Source organism: Pteropus medius, unplaced genomic scaffold (assembly GCF_902729225.1).
Source record: "Pteropus medius unplaced genomic scaffold, Ma_sr-lr_union100, whole genome shotgun sequence".
Taxonomy (NCBI): domain Eukaryota; kingdom Metazoa; phylum Chordata; class Mammalia; order Chiroptera; family Pteropodidae; genus Pteropus; species Pteropus medius.
The window spans coordinates 613918-624547 of record NW_024352790.1 but is presented as its reverse complement, the minus strand read 5'-3'; the positions used below and the strand labels follow the sequence as shown (position 1 = coordinate 624547).

The 10630-nt window shown below is 43.4% G+C and overlaps 1 protein-coding gene across 14 annotated transcripts in view; it reads right to left on the bottom strand.

Moving 5' to 3' along the window:
• The window catches only part of L3MBTL3 (L3MBTL histone methyl-lysine binding protein 3), a 101408-nt gene extending 95542 nt beyond the window's left edge, over positions 1 to 5866 (bottom strand). For 4 of the 14 annotated variants that reach the window (XM_039849892.1, XM_039849891.1, XM_039849903.1 and 1 more), the window contains exons 1-2: positions 5753 to 5865; positions 2217 to 2290 (exon numbers count right to left, since the gene is read on the bottom strand). The gene's annotated coding sequence lies outside the window, so the exon portion shown is untranslated. Of the gene's footprint in view, positions 1 to 62; positions 138 to 2216; positions 2291 to 3775; positions 4012 to 4697; positions 4934 to 4954; positions 5031 to 5752 lie in introns of those variants that run through there. The other 10 variants (XM_039849898.1, XM_039849893.1, XM_039849899.1 and 7 more) reach the window with 8 other exon arrangements.
• Positions 5867 to 10630: the final 4764 nt, after the last annotated feature.

Sequence of the window (10630 nt, the reverse complement as noted above, 5' to 3'; positions counted from 1 at the left end):
CAAAAAAAAAAAAAAACCAAAAAACTCAGAGATTATTCAAGAATCAATCCTCAATTACTCACGGACTAATTAAACAGGACATATATTGCTTCTTTCACTATTGAGTTTTTGGATTCTTAGAACATTGATTGGATAACCTATAAGAAGAGAGAAATGAACTAAAACTAAAACTTATCAGAGTTGTCAAATTCAGTATCTTCAAATGAAAAATAATGACAGATAGCACTTGTGACTTTTTTTTTAATGTATAGACAATAGTTGGTTATAAGTAGCAAATGGGATCTAAAAAACATAGGGGGTGGAGGAAGCCCTATATGGGCCTTTCCCTAAATGCAGTCACTTGCAGCATCCATTTCCTCTCCCCTATGGTCTAAATCCTTACTACCCCAGTTACCTATTTTCTCATTCTCATTTCCCAGCAGACTCATACAATAAAATATTAATTACAGGACATAAATTCCCCTCACACCAACCTTTCTACTTTCATCACGTACCATTTCCACAGTTAGGCATCATTTTAAATTTGAAGTATTTATTTCGTTTATTCCTACCAATTAAATGACTAGTTTAGAAAAAATAAATTTCAGTTCATGTTCAGCACCATGTTGAAAATAGTCCTTTCTCTCAAAGAGCCAATATTGTAAAAGATAAACTACTTTCTTCCTAAAGAAATATCTTCTAGAAGTATTGTGACAAGTCCATATTAATATATACATCAGAAACCAATCTAATCATTTTAGCCAGGAATCAAACCACTCTGTTCTGCCCTAAACGACCTATCTTCCACCCTTCACAAAGCATGGCTAAGATAAAATGGTAAAAGGACTACCAAACCTCTGAATTAATTCTTGATAGTTCTCAAAACTTATTTGATTTGATCCTTTCAACAAAGAAGCAAGGCAAGCACTGTTGTTTCCAGTTTCCGCATGGGGAAATGGGAAATGTAAGCTGAAAGAAGTAATATCTGACTTGCACGAGATATTAATGACTAAATTGTTTTCTGAGTCCTATTCTAGCACTCTATCCACAGCCCCAATGCTCCCCAAATGAAGAAAAATAATCAGTGTCCTCCACTCCACTCTGCATGGCTAAAAGACTCACCATCCTAGGAAACACATTCACTCTGCTTTAACTCCACTTCTGTCTGCATGATGTTCTTATCATTGATCTTGCCTCACTGTCTCTGCTGCATCAGACAGATGTACCACCTCTCTTTATTTTGCTAAAAACACTATTCAAGAAGATTTACAAGCAGAAAATGACGATAAACTCCTGTTAATTATTTTTATATCCATACTTATTCAGTTTTGACATTCAGACCACATCTATCCTGGTTATAAGGTGGTCCATGAGCATTATTAGTCCTGCTCAGAAAAGGTAAATATTCTTTTGTTTTAGCCCAACAACTACCAACAACTCCTTTAATACTCAAGACAGAGAAGGAAAGTGAAAGCAGCAGAAAAGGAGAGGGAAAGGATTAAAGGGGGAGAGAACATCATGCAGACAGAAGTAGAGTTAAGGCATAAATAGTAGAAAGCACTAGAGCAGCACAAATGTACTTTGATGCTCTACCCAAGTGAGGGCTGACTCATCTGCCTGAGACCTCTGTCCGGAAAGCACGTCCTGGATTACTGAGGAGAAACCAGCTCCCTTGAAAATTGTCAAAGGGGTCTTACTGGACAACAGCTATATTCCCTGTGGAGATATATTGACAAGTCTATGCTAACACACTCAAAATTCACTACAACTCTATGACATGATATTTGGCAGAAGTCACCCCATGTTAGATTTAAGCCACAGGAATTATTTAAATACATCCAAAGTTCTTCTATTTGTCACCTACAAACTTTTACCAAGTAAAGTTCCAGAATCCTCCATATCATTATGTATTTACACAAGTTATATTAATTTACAATTGCTTTGTTCTTGTTTTCCCACTTTTTCAATTCCAAAGAATAAAACAATTTACTTTCAGTAGAAAACAGGTGCAATTGAAATGCTCATTAAGAATCTAGTGAGAGCCAGTCCTAAGATTCTCAACTTTTCCCAGTTTTACTCCAGCTTCAATCAGTTAAGACTTTCATGAATTCAAAGCAGACCCCACAAAATGATGTTTTTCTGCCAACCTTGTCCCACACTCTTCTTCCTGATCCCCAGATGCAGCCCTTAACATTTGCAAATATATGAAGTACTCTGTTTCAACAAGCAAATCTTACCTAGCAGTGGTGAAGAAATAACTGTCTGGTGGTCCTCACAGTTGCTGTCCACCCCCAAGACTTCTCCCGAAAGTCTAGCATTGATTTAAAAATAGAAAAAGTGAAATCAAGGCACTGTCATAAAAACGCCTTCAAATTCACCATCCACAATTAAAAAGTTTAAATTTTGACTCATTAGATACTGCATAACTTCACACAACACTCAGTATATTAAATTGGTTCTGTATGAAGTGAAATGGATTTTATCATTCACATCATTCCCCAGATCCTAAATTCCCATTAAAGTCCCTCCTATTGTATGACAACTGGGTAAAAGTTACAGGGATCATTTGATTCAACTTTAATTTCTCACTGCTTTTACCTTTAAAATTAAAGTTACTTTATAGAACACATACTGGCAAAAGAATAGATATAATGTAAACAGTTTCTGTCCATATATTTAAGTGTTTAAATCAAATTATACAGAGTATTCAGAAATGTCTTATCCAGCGAAACAAAATTACACCCTTAGAACTAAATGAGACTATTTTACGACTATATATAACTTATGTAGTTAAGTTACTAAACACCAGCCTTAAATTATATTTATTAGAGAAAAAAATGATCGGTTCATATACAAATTTCAATCAAAGGTCTTTTTTCATTTGTTTAAAGTTTTAAACATATATAATGTACTTTGTATTTTTATTAACACTCAAAATAAAATTATCCACTGTATCCTGATTAAAAGTTGATCAAATGTACGGACGATAAGAGAACAAAAATTGTTTCTAATCCAGCGAGTGACTAAGCTCAAAATCTAGAATAAAAGCAAAGTGTTTTTCTCATATAGGTAATGACGGATGGAAGCTCCAGGGTCTGGGTCCTTAGAATTCCTTTGCTCTCGGATTTACAAAACTTTCTATTTCTGATCAGCATCCTTTCACACAACATCTGGCTGCTCACTCAGGTCCTCTAATTACTTCCACGTCTGAACGGGCTACGTAGCTACAAGTAAAGGCCAAACTTTGCTCTCGGCCTTCCGAACTTAAAGATGCGTTTAACCACTAGAGGTCTCCCCTTGGCCAGTTTTGCACGTTCGCTATTTTGCTGCACTTGAAACTTTCCGGAGAAATGCTCTACTCGAGTCAGTGTTTTTCTAAAAACTTGCGCAAAAATCCACGAGACCGAGCTAGCCAGTACGGAGACTCTTGGGCTCCCCAAACCAATAAAGATATCACAACAATGTTCTAGGAGAACCAAAATTAAAAATCGACGCACTCGTCCCGACAATCCCCCTTTCTTATTTCTCATCTCGGTTTCTCTTAAACTTAGAACAATTAAAAATCTATTTTTGTTTCTGTGCACTTTGAATGCTCTCTAATGCATTTTTCTGGCGGTACACTCGAGGTGGTTAAGGAGCCGGCCAAGGATGCAGGGAGGGGGAAGGGCCGAGCTCACAGTGCCCGAGGAAGTTGCATAAGGAAAGAGACTCCGTTTTTTGGGTCCCCTCAAAAAATCGGCGGGGAGGAGGAGGAAAAGGAAGCGAGGGGAGGGAGGGAAACCAAAGCGACGTTTACCTTCGTCTCCCCATGGAAGGGTGGGGTAAGAGCCGCGGTCTTAGCGACCCCGCAGGGCGGCTCGTTACCCCCACCTTTCTCCGAGCGCCGACGGACAAACAGATACCCCCACCCCTCCACGGGGAAGGCGGGGAGGAGACCGCCCGCTTTTAAACTTTCTCTCACGGTCGCGCTGTGGGCCGTGCTTTGACCAGAAAGGGTGGGGGTGGGGGATTATAGGGCCTTTTTTCTTGGAAGGTAATTAAAGTTTTACCACCAGCACAAAAGTTGCGCCCTCCCCCCGCCCGTGCCACCGTACCCGCCCCCCCCGCCTCAGGACTCAAGTTTTGCCCCCCCAACCCCCCAGCAACACCAGCTCGGGGCATGCGCGGCGGATGCTGATCTCCTGCGCTTCCCGATCCCCACCCCCCGCCGGCCTCTACTTCCCCCGCCAGCCGCCGCGGCGCGAGGACGGCCCGCCGGGCCCAGGACGCGAGTGTGCAAAACCCATTATTCCGGAATGGCACACGCACGCGGCGCGAGGCGGGCGGCGGCCCCGCCTCGGACCCTTCTTTGCCTCCCCAATATAAGGACAGCGTAAACAAGTTGCGAGAAAAGCAGCCCCGCGCCTACCCCCACACACACCGCCCGCCGCCCCGGCGCGGCGGCCGCCGCCAACCGCCGCTACCGCCGCCTCCCGACACACGCCCGCGCCCGCACCCGGGCCGGCGCGGCACGGCGCGGGGTGAACGCCGCGACGGCGCGGGCTCCCGGCCCGGCCCGCGGCCCGCGCCCTCCCCCGCGCGGACGGCCGCGGCGGGCCCGCGCCGCCTCGCTTCCCGAAGCACTTTCCTGCCTCGGGCAGAAATAAACCGGAGGGTTTATTTTTGTGCAACTTTCCCAAAATGGCGGAAATTGGAGCTGATCTATATGAAATTCTCACACAGTCGGTCGGGAAGGGGGAGGCGGCGAGGAAGAAAATGCAAACTCTCGGCCGCCGAGCCCCGCCGCGGGTCCGTGAGTGTGTGCGTGCGTGTGAGTGTGCGTGTGCGCGGTGGGAGTCGGGGAGGCCTTTCCGCCGCGCACACACACAGCACACGCCGGGGAGACGCGCCTGCACATTCAACCAGTCCATTCTCCGCAGCCCGAGCGGGGAGAAAGTGGCCCGGCCTCTTTTCCCACTGCCTCGGTCTCCCGTACTTGTACTTCTCGCGCTCGCTCGCTCGCTCGCTCTCCGGTGCGCGCCCGGCACAAAGGCCACACGGGCGGAGGGGGCCGCAGGGGCGGCGCGCGGGGCTCGCGCCTCCCGCCGCACCGATCTGCGGCCCCAGCCGCCCCCGCGCCCCCCGCCGGCGCCCCCCGCCTCGGCGGCCGCGCTCGCCGCCCGGGCTGCGGCTCCGCGGCGCCCACTCGGGCACGCACCCTGGCGGAGCCCGGCGCCGCCGCGCTCCCCCACCCCGCGCCCGGTGTCATGAAAGCAACCAAAGTGACAAGCTCGGGGGGCGCGGGGGAGGGGGCCCACACGCATCCCGCCGCCTGCGCGCCGGCGAGAGCCCGACGCGGCCGCCTCGCCCCGGCTCCCTTCCGCACGGCCCCACACACCCTTCCCCGTGTGCGCGCAAAGAAAAAAAATACAAGTCTCTCCTCCCCCCATTTTTTCCTTTCTCTTTTCTCTCTCTTTTGTTCCTCTTTCACACTCGCACTCACTACTTCAGAGTGAGATGCCCAGAGACTCCCCCTCCAGCCCTTTCCGAGTCACTTGCCCACTTTTTTCCCCGGGATTAAGTTTTCTCCTCTTTCCCAGAGGCGCAGAGAAGTGGGGGAGAAACCCCTTCTGTCCTTTCCCCTCCCCTGATCTGTTTCACAAGACGACGGTGCGCTTCCTTCTCTCTATAGGTCTCTTAACTTTCATCCTCACCCAGAAAAATAAATGAATGGCTTTTGCACGGACAAATCTTCAGATTAATTAGAGATTAGATCCGATCAAACGCTTCTTACCCCCAAAATTTCTCTTTTTTTTTTCTCCGTCTCACGAGTAGTCCTGACAAATGGTCCAGGGCTGCGGGCGCAGTGCGCATGTGCGCGTAGAGTCAGGGCTGGGGAGAGGGGAAACTGCGCTGGTGCCGGTGCCGCCGCCGCCGCCGCCGCTGCCGGGGAGGCTCGCTCTGGCTTCCCTGTTACTGCTGCTGCGCCTTCGCCACTGGAAAGCAGCAGTAAAGCCGGTTGGCGAATGCAGCTGCCCGCAGATACTGTTTCAGGTGCATCTTTTCAATATCCTTGTCACCGGCTCATAGCTGGTTCAAGAACAGTCAAAACAAATATGAAAGACAGCTAAGGTTATAGATTTCTTTGTCTATTTTTCACTTTACTTTTTTAAAAAGGCAATTCTCAGAGCAGCTAATCCACCATGTACTATTAAATGTATGCATTCAGCCATTAAAGAGTGGGCCTTAGTCTTATACAGACACTCCCCAAAGGCTAAATGCATGCTACAGGTCATGAAAAATATGAAATAAAGTTTCAAGCTTTTATGCAGTAGAACCTCCCTCTCTCTTCTGAGACTGGAAGAATGCATAATAAAGTGTGCGTGTAAAACGCGTGGTCTTTCCGTTTCTTAAGTGTTTGTCTCTAATGACAGCATAAGCGTGTTAGGCCTATGTTGTGAAATATGTTGGGATTCGTGCATCAACTTCGAAATCAGTATTAAAGTACCTTGGCAATAAGCAGGTTGAAGACTGCCTCTTAATGTATTCAGTCAAGATGGCTGAGCAGTCCTAAATAGCAAAACCTGTCTTTGTTAAGGAGTCAAAACTAGATCAAGAGAGAGTATTGTATTTCGGTATTGACAGCTTTATACTTATTGACTGCAGGCCTCCTTTTGGGCAACTCACCATTCTCTTTTACTAGGTACAAGTACTTACAAATTCATGTAATTGAAGTTGTGATAACCATTTTAATGTCAATAACACAGTTTGCTGTGCAAGAAATAAAGTAGCCTGTGTGATTTCAGGAATGGCGTAACCAACTCTCATATTTTGCAGGGATGGGAAAGTAAGGCACAGTCCCCGCCCCCTCAAAATGGGCTATTTATTTTGCATCAAATAAAGGGTAAAGGAGGCCCTTTTCTGAAATTGCTGCCTGAGGCCTAGAATTTAAATATATCACAGATGGAAATTCTGTATTAAAAATCCTTCTCTAAAATCTAAGTAATATTATTCTTGATTGAATTTTTTCACTTAAGGAATGTTCCTTGAACCAATTTTAGAAAATAAACTGTTAAATTCTTTCCTTAGGACCATGAAATTATCCAAGAGAAGCAGACCACTTGACTACTACTTCTGTTGGTGTAGTGACTGAATTCTCCAAATCAAAAATCAGGACATATGGCTTGACATGTACTGAAGAACAAAGGAACAAACCCTGTGAAGCTGAAATAAGCTTATAAAATATGCTTCATATGTTGGGAAGCCATTGGTTTAGGGGTGTGAAGTGGGGAAGGCTGGGTTAGTGAGAGCTTTAGATAATCTCATACTGCCAGTTAACTTGATTTCACCCACCACATTCAACCTTTTTCAGAGCTGCTCCCAAACAGTATAATTAACTAATCTAAATTTCAGCTTCTCTCTTTTTCTCCCTAGACCTTGAATAATAAGCACTGAAATGGCCAAAGGCAGACTACAGGAGGAGAAGGAAAGAAAGCCCATGAACTATGTGTAAAACTAAGACCTTACCAGCATAGGGAATATAATCAATAATATTGTAATAACTATGCATAGTGCCAGGTGGGTACTAATCGAGGGATCACTTTCAAAATTCTATAAATGTCTAAGCACTATGCTGGGCACCTGAAACTAATATAAAATAATATTGAGTGTCAACTCTAATTGAAAAATAAAAATTACAAAAAACGTAAGACCTTACCCTAGAAGAAACTAAAATTAATTTTAGATTCCTCTTTCTAAAAAGGAATCCATTTTAGATTCATTCTCTGCAAATGATTTCTGGATGATATTTCAATTTCACATATATTCTTAGAGATGTTGGTTCAACAGCCTATAAACATGTTAACAGCCTACTTTGTGCTGAGCACTCTGCAAGGTGCTAGGGAATAACAGAAGATAAAAATTAGGCCCAAAGGAATTTAGTCTGGCAAGAGAAGACAGTCTAGTAAACTAGGCATTACGTTATAGTATGGTAAATGTTGTAGTAGGGGTACACAGAGCCAGTACGACTGAGGAGCACCTATGGCAATAAGGAAAGGTTTTCTAGAAAAAGTCATAACTAAGCTGATTTGAAGAACAGGTGTCCAAGGTGTGTAGTTTTACCTTTCCCCTGGGAATGTGATCCAATCCAAGAAACCCTGAATAAAAGTCCAAGGGTGTGGAGAACAAGGCTTGCTTGGAACCTGTACACTTATTAAAATTCACTAACCAAAATAAGAATGAATTGAGGCTCTCTATGATACATCATCTTTCTCCTCAAGAGATCACCAGTAAAACCTCAAAATTTCATCTTAGTTGTTCCCAAGATGTGGTTCAGAATAGTAAATATTTTTAAGGTATTCATGTGTAAGAATAATGACTTTAAAGGCCGCTATCAGTTTCTTCTACAAAGAATCCTTTGGTGCCACCACCTGAGACAGAGGCAGAATATAGTATTAGAATCTAGATAACACTGATATTCTTCATACAAACTGATAATGTTTACAGGACCTTTCTCCATCTGTTCCCTAAATCAGCAGTCCCCAACCTTTTTGTCACCAGGGATTGGTGTTCTTATAAGACTCTAAAGCCTGATGATCTGAGGTGGAGCTGAGGTGGTGATGCTAGCACCGGGAAGCCACTGCACATACAGGTGAAGTTTAGCTCGCCTGCCACTCACTTCCTGCTGTGCGGCCTGGTTCCTAACAGGCCACAGACTGGTACCAGTTTGCGGCCCAGGGGTTGGGGACCCTTGCCCTAAATGGTAATATCCTAGTAGAAATTCTACTATTCAGTTACCGGTTAATAATTAATGATGAATCCCTTCTTTCCAGCATTATTTAATCTCATCATTCTTCACCACTCTCCCCTCTTCCCACCCCACTCTGGTCTACTCTATCACACCTACATACCATATCCATCCTTCAGACCAGGTCTGTAACTTCCCTGACATCCCAAACTAAGATTCTATCTCACTGCTTTTCTTCGTATTTGTTTGTTTACACCCAAACTTATTCCCCTCAAAACAACTGCATGTTACTCCATTCCTAAATATTCTGAAGCTAAAATCATTTTACACGGAAAATGTTTTAAGCAAATCACCACACTCAGTCTGCAGAAACTCTTTGAGGCTTTTCATCACTTCCCGGATGAAGGTCATTCAAAACCTCTTTCACTGTACTCCATCCTGTAACCTTCACTCTGCGTGAACTCCCATTAAGAAACTAAAACTCTTGTTTTCCTAACACTAAGCTTGTTCTGCATTGATGGGACATACTCCTCCTATTCTGGAACGATTCAAAGACGACCTCCTCCATGAGCCAGCCCCTCACGAATTCAAAGTGCCCTAGAGTAAAGTCCAAGAAATTTTTGTTCTAACCCAGTTCTGCCAATACCCACTGGGAACCATTAGGAAGGTCACCTCATATTTCAGGGCTTCAATTCCCTCATGAGTTAGATTAAGAAAATAGAGTCATTGATTTCTAAGGTCTCTTTGAAAGCCATGCCCCTCCCCATCCTTCTCACATAACAGGAACACTGTCACGTTTTAGTATAAATAATATGGAACCAAGAAAGGATTTTAAATATAGGGTAAAAATCCATCCATCAGCTAAGTATCAAAATGTTACCAGTTTATAGCTCATTCAGTTGGTTTAAACCTGGTACGAATGAGATGAAGGTCATGGTTTCCATTCCCTAATGGCTAGTTAGTTTAGGTCTGTTTCATTGCCACAATCTGCTTTTCTAACCCATGTTGTAATGTGTGCTAGTGGTCACAAGTCTGAAGGTACAAATTGCATCTTCCTATAGAAATTTTCTAAATGAACAATACTTTTAATGTATTAGCCTACTTTTAAGTATGAGTCAAATTATTGATTTTTTAGCCTCTATGATTGTGTGCTCCATGTTTTTCCAAGTATAAAAATGTTAACATTGATTTGGCCAATATTCTTCTTATTGATATTTATAAGAGCTGTTTGATTTTCTTGTTAAGTTTTCTAGAAAACACCAAAATGTTCATATAAAAACTCTAATTTAAATCCTGGTTATCTTTCTGTGACACATCTGCATATATTCTTAGCACAGACTTTGTGATAGTGAAAGGTTTGAAATACTGAGAGTGAAAGGAAACAGGTATATTATTCATCAGGTAAGGAAAAGATTATAATGTGTATCACGTCCTCAACATCTTAAGGAAATTAATATATAAAGAGCTTCTGAATAGATGTGAATATTTATTATCATTTTGTTTAGATGCAAAGGTAAGGATAGAAATCCGACAGACATATTCAAAAGAGTGGAGTAATATGGAGATGTAAACTATCTCCTAAATTAAAAGGAAAAAGACAATTTATAATTTTCCATAATACACTCATTTAAAGCCTAGATCCAGAAGCCTGATAACTAAACAATATTAGAGGGCACGAGCCAGACTTCAAAATACGTCTGTGACAACAGACCCTGATATCCTTAGATCCTGGTTCTAGAATGTTCTTTGCATTTAACCTGGCCTCCTGGCCACAGCTGATTGGTCCAGGAATGGGCATTTAATCCAAGGACTGAATTGAGTAGAAAGGGGTGGCCTGTGAGCAGCAAGTGGCACTTCCCTAAATAAATAAAAATTATGAAATGGATGTCATATTTTCACATGTGGCCGCATGAACTGGAAATACTG